The sequence below is a fragment of the Chamaea fasciata genome, unplaced genomic scaffold, assembly GCF_029207755.1.
Source record: "Chamaea fasciata isolate MVZ Bird 193981 ecotype frontalis unplaced genomic scaffold, bChaFas1.0.hap1 SCAF_9, whole genome shotgun sequence".
Lineage (NCBI taxonomy): Eukaryota > Metazoa > Chordata > Aves > Passeriformes > Sylviidae > Chamaea > Chamaea fasciata.
In genome coordinates, this window is record NW_027094094.1 from 35,597,293 (window position 1) to 35,610,724 (window position 13,432).

The 13,432-nt window shown below is 45.5% G+C and overlaps 1 pseudogene; it reads right to left on the reverse strand.

Annotated features, from left to right (window-relative positions):
- Nucleotides 1-11,250: 11,250 nt before the first annotated feature.
- LOC136293736 (T-cell surface glycoprotein CD1b-3-like) lies at nt 11,251-13,166 on the reverse strand (annotated as a pseudogene).
- Nucleotides 13,167-13,432: the final 266 nt, after the last annotated feature.

The window sequence follows — 13,432 nt, forward strand, 5'->3', positions numbered from 1 at the left end:
CCTGGCTCCTCCCCTCAACCTGCAGTTTCTCTTCCCCTTTTTTGGGTGGTGCCTGCACAGGGGGTGAAGGCAGAACCAAACGACAGTCAAAGGTGAGTCTGAGGGGTCCACCTTGGTAGCATCCCAATACTGAATACTTTTGCTTCCATGGAGCTGTCCCAGAGAGAAGTAGGGATGCTGTGGGACCCTGGTAGGCCCAGAAATGACACCAACTTCCCCAACAGCATGACACAGGGAATGTACAGCTATGCCACCACAAGGTCCACATCCCTCCCACTAGTCCTAGACCCAGAGGAGAGTGTTTGGCTGTCAGGATGGCAAAGAGCAGCCATGGGGCAGCCAGGGAGGGAAGAGACAAGGGGGCTTCTGTTTCTGCAATCCTGTGAGGTGATCACTTGTCCCCATGGTCTCCCCTGAGATGACTGCTGGTCACTTCGTGCTGAGAAGCTGAGAGGCTGTTCACAGCCTTCTGTCCTGTGAAGATGCATGTGACACTACCGGTGTCTGAGTTGCTCACAGGACAGGACCAGGCACCTGGCTTGTGCAGGTGGTCACAATGTGTTCAGCCCCCTTGGAAATTCCTCCAGATGGCTCCCACTGATGCAGTGGATCTGCTTTAAAGTTCTGCCCTAGCTCTTCCACTTCTCTATTGAATGTACTTCTCATGTTTGGAGTTTTTTTGACTTCCCTTTTTCGCTCACAACATCTTCCTCCTTCATATTGTCAGTTCTCTGGTCTGAAAATGACCCAAGGGGACAGGGGAATGTTGGTCCACACAGACCTCAGAGTCCTCTCAAGTGACCATGGTCCTCAGAGTCACCCCCAGGTTACCACTGGTCCCCACAGTTCCTTCAGGTGACATTGGTCCTTGCAGTCCTCTCAGGTGATTACTGATCCCCACTTTCCCCCTGCCCTGGAGGACTATAGGACTTTGAAATTCTCATGTGGCCACTGGTCCTCAATGATCCCACGGGTGACACTGGTCTTTGCAATCTCCCCTGAGGTGAAGGCTGCAACCCCAGAAACCATGCCTGGGTGAGTTGGGGTGGGGTGCACAGGGATGCAGTGCCTCTGGGTGCCATACTGGGTGGGTGGGTGAGCAGCAGCAACCATCGCACTCGGCTGGGGTGAGGTGCCTTAAGAACCCTCCAAAAATGCCCGGCTGGGGCGTGTTATTGTAAGTCTCTTAGGGGATGTGAGCAAACACTTGCAGACACCCCCCTGGTACCAGATGTTTGTGGGTGTGGTGTAGGGTCTCTTGGTACGTCATTCCCACGAACAGCTTTCCTCAACATGTTTCCTCAGTGGTGGCACCTGCTCTCCAGGTCTGCCCTGTCCCATGAGTGCTGCAGGATGTTCCACTCTGCTTGGGAGAGGAATTGCCCTGTTTGCCCTGTGGGTGCCAATGCTGCAGGGAGGCATGCCCACACCAAAGAGTTTCATCTGTCTGTCCCAATTCAGCAGGGGCTGGGAGAAGCTTGGTGTCACTCCTCTTGCAGCAAGGTGCTTGAGTCCTGTCATGCCCACAGGTGACTGGCTGCTAGGGAAATGAAGTCCTCACGCCAGCATTGTGGTTTCCAGGTTCTGGCCAGGGGAGAACAAGCACTATTGGATTTGTGGTGGATATGGCCACAAGCCAGCCAGGTTTTCTGTTTTACACAAGGCTGCCAGACTTATCCTGGGAAACTTTGCAGGAAGTTGTCTAGTGAAACCAAACCTTTTGAAGCTACATGTTCAAGCTGATTGGGAGCATGAACTACATGCCTTCCTGTGTATGTGTGAACTCTGCTGTCTTTGATGGGACATGGGCTTCTTTTTTCTCCTTTATTAGGAACCTTGGAGTCACTTTACCCCCATGTCCACAGTTGCTTGTTTCCATGCAATATGTGAGAACATGTTCATGTATGCACAGGCACACATGTACTGCTTTTTCCCCATGCCTTGGTGCTTTCTGCAATTAGTGCCAATAATTCAGCAGTGTTTCAGCTTCTATACATGGATGATCAAAACCTCTTCAAGCCCATTCTGCTGCTAAGGAAAGGCACGTGATCTTAGTGAAAATATGAATGGTTTCTTTTCATTTCATAGACATCTGTGGCTCCCATACATTACATCAGAGTTTCAGTGTTACTCAGCACTTTGTAAAACCATTTCTGGCCAGGTTCTGTTAGTCTCTGTTGAACAGTTCAGTTTCAGCACAAATATTTCTGAAATATGGTTAATAAAGGCAATTTTTAGGAAAAACATATATCAGAAAGTGACAGTAGAAAGGGACATGTTGCAAAGATGGAGCTGAGTATCAAAACGCCACCAATATGATTAGGTTTTGATGTCTCAGTTTATTCTTTATTCCCTATATTTATGTGATTACAAGGTAGAAGCAGGCACAGCTAAACAACTTGTGATTGGTTAAAATCTTATGTGCAAGCACTTTTAATAATTGCTTATTGGTTCATGTCTTCTGGCAACAAATTCTTTTTTGTATTACCTTATGAATAGCATTTCTGTCTTTAAGCATCTATGAGAAGGTACAGCAACTTGTTACATGTCTTCAGCTTCTGTGAGGAGGCATCCGTGTATGGAACCAACTAGCTATTACATTTGCTACTTTGAAGGCAAAGTAAGAGCAGCACAGCACACAACAGGCACAGTACAAAACCTCATACTGTTCCCTGGTAGCAGGGATTGTTCAATCCTTCTATTAATAAATTGTGGGCTGTCTCTTCTAAAAACTCTTCTACAATTCTCCCGTTTTCTTTTTGAGCAATCCATTCTTGATTCACTACTTTCTCAAAGCCTTTCTTGACACAAGAGAGTGTCAAGCAGCCAACAAGAACAAATACCAGCAAATATCCACAAAATTGCAGACCTTCTATAATTAGTTCTTTCAGCCAATTTGGAAATGTTGCCAAACCAATTAGTCAACCAAGTATCTAACAGGCCTTGTTCTTGTTGGATATTCTGAACGTGCTGTCATAGATACTGCAATTTCTTATGTATGGATTTGCTGTGATCACTCAGATTCATACAGCACATCCCTTCCAGATCCTCACATCCATGTCCCTGTGCCAACAATTAAAAAATCAATAGCAGCTCTGTTTTGCAAAATTGCATGCCTTAAACTATTTTGATCCATTAATAATTCTTCTATTAATGTGGCAGTTGCATTTGATTGCTTTTCAGCCCAACAAGCTAAATGTACTAAATTCTTCAAAGCATTTCCAGAAGCTGCACCTGGTGTAAATATGGCTAAAAGGGTTCTAGCTGTAACACTCATCAATTCAACTTTGTCATTACACTTTGGTGTTAATCCCAGTGATCTTTTCTGCTTTTGCACATGATCAGCTATTGTCATGTCAAGCCATTGTCTCATGGAAGGAGCTAACAGAGTTAGTTTTCCCAAGTAACACAGACCTCCAAATACATTTGATGGAATTCCCTGCCAAACACGGTCTCCACAAATTAAAAGTACAGTTGGAGGAAGAGCTTTTGGAGTGTCATTGTTCCAAAGCCTTAAATGATTTTTGACAGTTTCCATGTCAAGACATCCAAAACCTTGAGGTGATTTAGAGGTAGTGTTACTTCCACAATAGCTATCTGTGCCTTTGAATGTGTACCATGGTGATGTAGAAGTCACATTTGTCCATCTTGACCAATCACATAAATTTTTGAATTGAACACCTGCAAATGCAGATCCACCAAATCCAAAACATGTTTGTGTCCAATTTTTCGAAGAATTGCCAATGGGCTGAGATCCTAATAGGTCTAATTCTTGTGGATCCCATGGCAAGGGTTTTGTCAATTTAGAAATCAATTCAGCCATACAACGAGCATCTGACATCTCCGTTCTACATTTTCCTGTGCTATAACTTTTGAACTCTGAAACATTTATTCCAGGAATCCCTATTAGACAAGTTCTAAAAGGGTTTCCTGCAGAGGTCATGGATAAACAGAAAGAACTCTGACCTGTCTCATTTGCCCATGTGACCCACATATTTTGGCGCACATCTATCTGGTGGAGGAAGCAGCTTGTTCTGCACCACAACAGAAACATGACCATCCCAACAATAAAGTGTTCAGGCTTGATTTCGCAATTCCGTAAGCCTTGTTGATTGCCCATTTTAGCACAGCTAGACGGACCTCTTCTCTTATTTTCTAGCATCCAAAGCTGTACAGGCTGTTGATCATCAAGCCCTATGTATTCTCTACAATGTCACTCAAAAGTTTGCTCTCTAAAATTTTCAAAACAATCAAAACAAACACAATGATGTACAAGAAGCGCTGTGCTATGTTTATGAAAAGTGTTAGAACAAAGACCACAGTGTAAATTTAAAGTTACTGGAAAACAGCAGCTAGGAAAAAGCAAATGAATACACTTTCTTAATTCTCTTGATAATGCTATTTCTCCAAATGGTGATCCTCTAACAACTTGTTATGCTATGGTTCCAGCAATTAATATCTTGATCCTGAAATAAGTTGATCAGTCATGTAGTTGGTCCAAGGAGACACAGTCTTCGTCTCCACTATCGTCTCTTTTCTTATTTGGCCATGCAGGTCACATAGATCTGCTGGGCACCCACAATGGACCTTCACCTGTGGAAACACACATGTAACCATGACCGTTAAAAAGAACTGGTGCAGGACCTTCCCAGATCCCTGTTTTAGGGTTCCGGTAGGTTACAAGCAAATCAGGAAGGCTCTGTGGTCGTCCACTCTTTACAGTCCAATGATGAATAACAACAGGAGGTTCTTCTCGTCCTTCTATGAGACATAAAAAGTTCATTGTGAAGAGGACTTTATTAAGTCTCTGATGGGGATCTTTTTCGTCTCCCTTCTGCTTTTTCAAATAGCTTTTCAAAATTTGATAAGTACATTCAATCACAGCTTGACCAGTGGGAGAGTGTGGAATAACAGTGATATGTTTCACACCCCATTGCCTCATAAACACCTTGACAGTTTCACCAACATAGGCAGAACCATTATCTGTTTTCACGGTTTCTGGAACAGCCATAACAGCAAAACAGGCAGTGAGGTGCTTGCATACATGCTTTCCTTTTTTTCCTGCTTGGGCAGTGGCCCGTACCATTTATGAATATGTGTCCACAGATACATGTACATACTTCAGTCTGCCAAACTCTGCTACATATGTAACATCCATTTGCCAGATCTCCAACGCTTTGAGACCTTTGGGGTTGACACCTAGACCAAGGCCTGGTCCATGATGACTACACTGTGGGCAAGCGCAAACAATTCCAGGTGCTTCAGCATGTGAGAGTCCAAACTGTCTTCTCAAGGCTCTTGCATTTTGATGGAATACATAATGACTCTTTCGTGCTTGGCCAAACTGATCTTGAGGAGGCATATGCCTAACTGTGCTCACAAGTGCATCAGCACAAGCATTTCCTTCTCCTAAACCTTGATCCCACTGATGACTTAGAATGTGGATGACACAATATGGTTTTGTTCGAATTTTAACTGCACTTCTGAGTTGTATAAACAACTGCCCTAAACTTGGATTTTTTGTTTCTTTTAGCAAGGCATCTTCAATTGGTTGTGCTACTCCAACAACATAAAGAGAATCTGACACCACATTCAAAGGTTCTTGATGCCAGGTAGACATGGCCCAACACACTGCTGAGGGTTCCAAGGTCTGAGGCGAATCTTCAACACTTCCTAGAAGGTGTTGAGATCTCCAGACATCTCCTTTCCAAACACAAACTGCTTTGTGTGAGGCTCTTCCAGCATCAGTAAATACAGTTATTCCTTTCACAGGTTGTTGCACACGCTTTGGTCATTCAAGCCACTGCTTTTTATTAATCATCTGCCATAGAGGTCCTTTTGGTTGTTCAGAGTGGATCACACCTAAATACTCTAACAATGCTTCTTGCAGTGGATGCGCATGTCGAAGCTGACATGTGAGGTCTTCTGCTTGGATAGGTATACTGATATCTGCAGGTTCTGTCCCAGAAATTTCCACAATTCTGTTTTGTCCTTTCCGAATGAGAGCTCCAATAGCGTCTGTTCAAGTGTAAATACTGATAGGTGGGGAGGTAGGCAGAAAAATCCACTCCAAGATCAAAAATTCAGATTTCTTCTTGTGTCACTTCTTGTTGTCATTGTCAATGGCATCAATGACATCTAATCCTGGGTCACATTCCCTCTTTTGCCATTGACAGATGACTGCAAAAGGACTATCTTCTGAATTGACAATCAAGGGAGACAAAGGTACTTCTGGAAGTCGTCGAGAGGCCCAACCTGATTAAAGTTTCTGACTTAATATGAACAGGCACTCTCGCTGTTGAGTAAACAATTGACAAGGCTGATCAGCATCATGACCTTTTAAAAGTGGCAACAATGGCCGAAGGTCTTCATTTGTAATTCCCACAATGGTCCAAACCCATTGCAAATCTCCCAAAAGTTGTTGAGCATCTCGCAGAGTACAGATGTTTGTGGAGAGCAATTTTTTGTGGGCTTATCTGGGAGTCAGAAATGTTCCATCCTAAATACTTCCGTGGCGCTGTTCGTTGAACTTTTTCAGGAGCTACAAGCAGTCCTTTGTTTGCCAACAAGGCGCAAATGTCTGTGAGCTCTTGATTGCCAAATGCTTGCTGACGTGCAAATAAAACGTCATCCATGTAATGATAAATGATGGTGTCATGAAAACGCTGTCAAACTGGTTTCAGGGCCCAAGCGACAAAGTTGACAGAGAGTGGGGGAGTTGCGCATCCCTTAGGGAAGCACCAAGGATCATTCAAAGCACTGAGCTTTTTCTCCTTTGTTCACAGATGGCACAGTGAAAGCAAACCGTTGAGTATCTCGAGAGCAAAGTGGAATAGTGAGAAAACAGTCTTTTAAATCAATAATTAATAAAGGTCGTTTTTGTGGCAACATGACTGGTGATGGTAAACCTGGTTGCAAAGCTCCCATCGCTTGCATCTGTGAATTGACTTGTCGTAAGTCATGCAGCAATCTCCATTTGCCTGACTTCTTGGGAATTACAAAAATGGCATGTTCCATGGGCTAACTGATGATTTGATGTGTCCGGCAGCCAATTGTTCTGCTATTAATTGTTGTGCAATTTGCAGCCTCTCAGTTGTCACTGGCCACTGATCCACCCAAATTGGTTTTTCTGTGAGCCATTTGAGGGGTGGAATTGGAGGCTGCTCTTCAGTGGCTTGTCCTAAAAAGGCTGAAGTGGTGTTGTAGTGAGAACAACTCCAATTTGTGACAAGACATCTCGTCCAATCAATTCTTCTAAAGCTCCTGGCAAAGGCATCACATAAGGTCACAGAGAAACTGATTGTCCTTCAGGAAAACAAAATGTCACTGGATGCACATTGAGATGAGGAGCAGTTGCACCACCCACACCTAAAACTTGTCCTGGTGGTGTCTGAAGTGGCCATTCAGCAGGCCATCTCTGCTTACTCAATATAGATACATCTGCTCCTGAGTCAAGCATTGCAGTAATTTTTTCTGTTTTTCCCATACATGTGATATTAAGAGTTAGCATGGGCCTTTGTGACATTGTTTGTGTAAAACAAACTGCAGGTCCTGTGGAACCGAATCCTCCAGTTCTTTGTATTCTCAAGGATTCTTCTTGTAAGTCTTTCTGAAATGCAAAATGTGGTTGATTGTTAAAAATAGCAACTATTTGAGCTATCTTGCTTCCTTTGGGTAGAAACATTGGTGGATTTAAAGTATAAGCCATAATATGTATTTGTCCTTCAAAGTCACAATCAATGACACCTGGAATAACAATGAGTCCTTTTATACCAGCTGATGATCTTCCAACTAGAATTCCTCCAAGAATACTATCTTGACTTGAAAGAGGACCTGTAGCATTTGATGGAACTTTTTAACTGTACTATTAGTTAAAGTAACATCTACTGTTGTTTCCACATCCACTCCGAGGCTCCCTCTGGTGGCCGGCCATTGTTGACGTAGGAATCCCATGCGGGGCTACTGTTATCTTCGTGCGGCCTCCTTTCGCACTCTTGACTCCGTTTCCGATTTTTAACAAGCTACAGTAGCATGACTATCAGCTTGACACTTGTCACACCAGACAGTCTGATTGCAATTTGTTCTTGAATGTCCTGACTGTCCACATCGACAGCATGGTCCTATCATTCCTCCTTGCTTTCTTTTGGGACAAACAGCTGTTGAGTATTGTTCCCCTGCTTTAAAAGCAGCTGCTATAAAATTGGTTTGTGATCCTTTTGCTTCTTTCACAGCTTCAGCTACCATAGCAGTGTGAGATTGTTGCTCTGCTCTGTTGACACGCACAAGCATTTCATCGACAGGTGATCCTTGTGATAAATTCACTAGGCTGGACTTTGTTTTGCTGTTTGCATTGCCAAATGCAAGCACTCAAAAAAGATGATCTTTCATTTCAGTTGGTAAATCTGAATTTTCTTTGAGTGACTCCCACAGTCGATTAACAAAATAAGAATAACTTTCATTGAGTCCTTGCTTTATGTTGGAAAAAGTTGGAGTCTTCTTATCTTGTGGTATACTAAACAAAGCTTCTTGATCAAGTTGAGCAGCTAAATGATGAATGGCCAGAGGATACGATAATTGAGTTGATACAGATACATAACTTCCTCTTCCTGTAATCATATCTGCAGTAATTTCATATAAATCATGTCCTTGGGGTCTTTGCTTGTTTGCTTCTATTTGTGCTTTCCGATACCATTCATTTTCCCACATTAAAAATTCAGATGAAATCAACAACAATCTTGCTAAATTCTTACAGTCCACTGGAGCCATGACATCTGCTGAAAAAATCCACGTTATAATAGATTTTACAGCTTCAGATTTCAGTCCATGCTGAGTGACAGTTTGCTTTGCTTGTTGTAGAATCGTCCAATCATGTGGTCCCCATTCAGCCAGTTGATTTGCATAATCTAGTATAACCGGGGAAGAAATGGATGCTGCTGCTTACCACTCTCCTTCAAGTATGGCACCACGAATGACTCCTGACCACCGGGAGGATGAATTTCGTTGTACTTGCATAGAATCCAGTTGTAGGGCACGTGGTGGAGGTCTATTTTCTTCATCAAATTGTCTGAGCTCTATTGTATTCTGACATGGCTGTGTTCTGTTTGTCCAAGAAGGAGCTGTTGGCTTTATTTGATATTTGTCTCTTCTTTGTTGCTCTGTAGTAAGATCCTCTAATTTTTCTAAAACTTTTTCATTCTATTTTCTATTTGTTCTTTGTCAGGCTGTTGTGACATCGTATTATTTTCTGACTGACTTGAACTGCTTGATCCACTAGATGGCAGTCGTGGATAACTTTTCTGAGACTCACAGCAAACCTGTTTTTTGCTCAGTCTTTGGCTGAGAAGTTGGCATGATTTCAGATACTTTTTCTTGATTTACAGACGTTTTTTGTTGCTTTGTTACATAACTTTGCATTTCTGCAACAAAATTTTCAGGCACAGCAACCATGCTTCTCATGGGCTGCATGAACCCAGTGCCCAAAAGATTTGCAATTTGTCTAGATGTTGTCTTTTGGCACTCACAGAGGGCTCTGGGCTCAGGACTTGGGAAGTAATCATTGCTACACATTTTTCAGCTTTCATTTCCTCCAGTGCTTCAGTCACCAACTTCCAAATGCTCCCAAAGCTTTGAGCTTCTTTTCCTACTTTCCCTCCTTCAATCACTTTCTGCCAGAGACATTCTCCAACTCCTTGCCATTCCCCAGGGCTAAACAGCAAAGGCACTTCTTGTAAATGCCCTTGCTTCTGTGCCCACTCCACTAAATTGGGAAGGTGCTTTACTTCTCCTGCTTTGCCACTCTTAGAGAGTATATTTTTCAGCAGTTGAGCTGCAGCATCTAGTTCAATTTGCTCGCAGTTCTTACCTTGCAGAAGTCTGAGGCATGCCTCTCAGAATCCAGCTCCCACTTTTCTCTGTTGATGGGGCCACTTGTGCGTCTCCTTCCTCGGAGCTCCCATCTCTGTGTCCAGAGTTTTGAAGCTTCACTGCTGATTCTTCATCACGTCATCGGTCACCAATCTGTTGCGAAGATGGAGCTGAGTATCAAAACGCCACCAATATGATTAGGTTTTGATCTCTCAGTTTATTCTTTATTCCCTATATTTATGTGGTTACAAGGTAGAAGCAGGCACAGCTAAACAACTTGTGATTGGTTAAAATCTTATGTGCAAGCACTTTTAATAATTGCTCATTGGTTCATGTCTTCTGGCAACAAATTCTTTTTTGTATTACCTTATGAAAAACATTTCTGTCTTTAAGGATCTATGAGAAGGTACAGCAACTTGTTACATGTCTTCAGCTTCCATGAGGAGGCATCCGTGAATGGAACCAACTAGCTATTACATTTGCTACTTTGAAGGCAAAGTAAGAGCAGCACAGCACACAACAGGCACAGTACAAAACCTCATACTGTTCCCCGGTAGCAGGGATTTTTCCATGGAGCAGATCTGGACTATAATTGAATCACCCAGACTGGGCCGCATTGCTGAGGCCTTTAGGCCTCAGCACTGAGTCCTGTAGGAGGTTGTGGCACAGATAGAAATTCAGTGCCAGGAGTGTGGCGCAGTTAGAATTATAGTTTAAGGTGTTGGCAAGGGTCAGAGGGTTTTATAGTAGTTCGCAAGTATAGTAATTGGTGTGGACACAGTGGCCTCCTTAAGAGTTTATTAAACAACAAGTGTTTGCATTCTTCCCTGTGCTGTGTGACAATGAGAATTTCTCTGTAACTGTAAACTATGTAGAGTGTATACCTGCCATCTTTCACACAATAAATGGAGAAATGTAGCATTAATCACATTGATCGTATCTGTGTTTGCTCTTGCCAACTTCCCACCTTTATCGGGGTTCCCCTGCGACTTTCAGTTCAATCCTTCTATCAATAAATTGTGGCCTCTCTCTTCTAAAAACTCTTCTACAGGGACAGCTTTGCAGGTTCTGACAAAACTGGTACTGAAGCAGAACCAGGAGAATTTGCAGTGGGCATTGAGGTGCCCCAGAGCATCAGTGGGTGGACTGGCCAGTGCCACAAGCTGAGATGACCATGTGTAACAAGTGAGGAGGTCTCAGACTTGAATTTGTGTGTGTTTAGAAAATTCAAGAGAGTCAAAAGCTCAGGTTTCTCTTGCCAGGTCTCTCTTGTGCATCTCTGAATTGAGTTAGTCTTGCAATTGCTAATGCCCAGAACTTAGTTGAAGCAGAATGGTTGCTGTGAAGGCAGTGGGAGGAAGTGGGGAATGTTGGCTCCCTTCTGAGCTAAGCTTCTTTGCTCAGGATGGAGTTTCTGGACTCGGATTCCTCCATCTGCTGGTGCTTTCTGAAATGAGAGGAGGACAGCTGGGTGCTCCATGGCAGAGCCCTTGTGGGAGTGCAGACAGCATCTGTCAGGGCCAAAGCGAGAGCTTTGCTGCTCAGTGCAGGTATTCCCTGGGCATTTCCTCCCCTCCTCTCTCACTGCCGCTCCATGGGGCAGAGAGGGACTCACCTTTGTCTCCACACCCAAAGCACCAACGTGGCAGCTATGGCCACGGCTGCAAGCAGCCCGACCGTGAGCCCTGCGATCAGCACCATTTCTGAGTTCCCTGGGAAACATCGGGAGAAGCTGGCATGAACTTTCTGGAGTTTGCTCCAGCTTGTGGGGCAGGATGGCTCAGGACACCCATCTTATCCCCATGGGTGGCACCTACCCCATGGGATGAGCAGGCTGTGGCTGCCCACGCTCTGGTGGTGCACACGGCAGACAATGCTGTGCCCATCCCGGGGGGCCACGGCCAGGACACTGCAGAGCTGGTAGGTGAGGTCGGCATTGGGCAGGATGGGGTTGGTGTTGAATGCCGGGCCCAGAGACACCTCCTGGCCATCCCACAGCCTGGCCACACTGATGGGACGGGGGTAGGAGCCAGTGACATGGCAAACGAGCAGCAGCTGGTCTAGGCTGGGGGTGCAGGTGAAAACTATGGCCACAGGCAGCTCTGGGGAATGAGAGCAAAGGCGTGGGGCAAGTCTGGTGGGGCACGGCTGGGCCCCAGTGTGGGGGTGGCTGTTGCAGGGTCAGGGTGGGCTCATCTTGTCTCTCCAGAGCTGCCCTCCCATAGACCAGGAGCATCTTCATCCCATTGACACAGGTTTCATTGAACATGATTTCCACCATCTCAGTGAAGGTAGTGGAGTTCTGTAGAAAAGACTGGACATACCATGAAAACTTACTTGGTGTCCTGGGAGAAGGTCCAGATGACATTCTTTGTGTTGAGGCTGAGGAAATCCTCTCCATTTTAACCCACATAGGCAAAGCCCTGGGAGGTTCTGTTGGGGTACAGCACGCAGCCTGCCATCCACTGAGCCACAATAGGGTCTGGTGGAGCAGAGAGGAGACAGAGGTTGCATGAGGGGCTGTGATTGCCTTCCTGCAGCCATGGTCAGTTTCTCCTTATACAGCACCAGCACTGTCAGATCCTTGCCCACTTCCCAGCTGCTTTTCAGAAAGGGCATGCAGTGAAGACTGGGTACTCACAGGGGACGTCCCTTTGCCTGGCCCCTTCATTGATCACATGGTTGAACCGGTGCAAATGGATCTTAATCATGTTTTCAATGATGTCCCAGTCAGCTCGGGGCAGGGCTGAGCACACTCAGGGCTGGCAGAAGTGGGTGGACCATGTGTGCTTATCAAGATAACCAAGCTTGATGCCTTGCAGCAGACTCAGCCCCTCCGCATCTGCAAACGAGGTGTTTTGGAAGGTGGTGGTCTGGAGCAGCTGGATAGTGAAGGTCCCTACATGCGACAAGGGTTGACAGGGAGAAGATGTGACTGGGAGAAGAGGGCTGAGGAAAGTAGGGGAGCTGAGGGATAGGTCCTTGAGGTTGCAGGGATCCGTGGGTCGCCCATAAGCCCCTTACACCCTTTGAAGCCCCAGTTCCCATCCCCTGCACCCACCTGGGGTGGCTGCATCCCTGCTGGGGAGGAGGCGTGGAGCCAGGGGACAAGGAGGAGTGAGGAAGCAAGTGCCCAAGGTGGGTGGAGAGCAGGAGGCCTCTCTCCTATGGAGTCCCATGGACCCCATCTACCTGATGTGTATGAGCCAGGGGTCCCACTTACCCTCCAGGTTTGCCCATGTCCCAGAGAGGAGGAGGAGGTAGAGGAGGAGGGAGAGAAGGCAGCAGCAAGGGGACTGCATAGTTCCAGCAGTGAGGCCCAGAGTGTGCAGCAGTGGGTGCAGCAGCAGGAAGAATAGACTGTTGAGAGATGTTGCCTCAGATGTCCCCTCATGCTGGCTCTGCCCTGGTAGCCAATGGGGCTGGCACTGAGGTTTAGGGGAGGGCTCTGAGGTTCCCCCATGGAGTGAGCTGGAGCATCCTGAGTGTGGCTTTGAGTGCTGGGGGAATTTGTGAGCAAGGTCATTCCATTGCATACAGGAGCGGTCCCTATGGCTGCAACAGCACC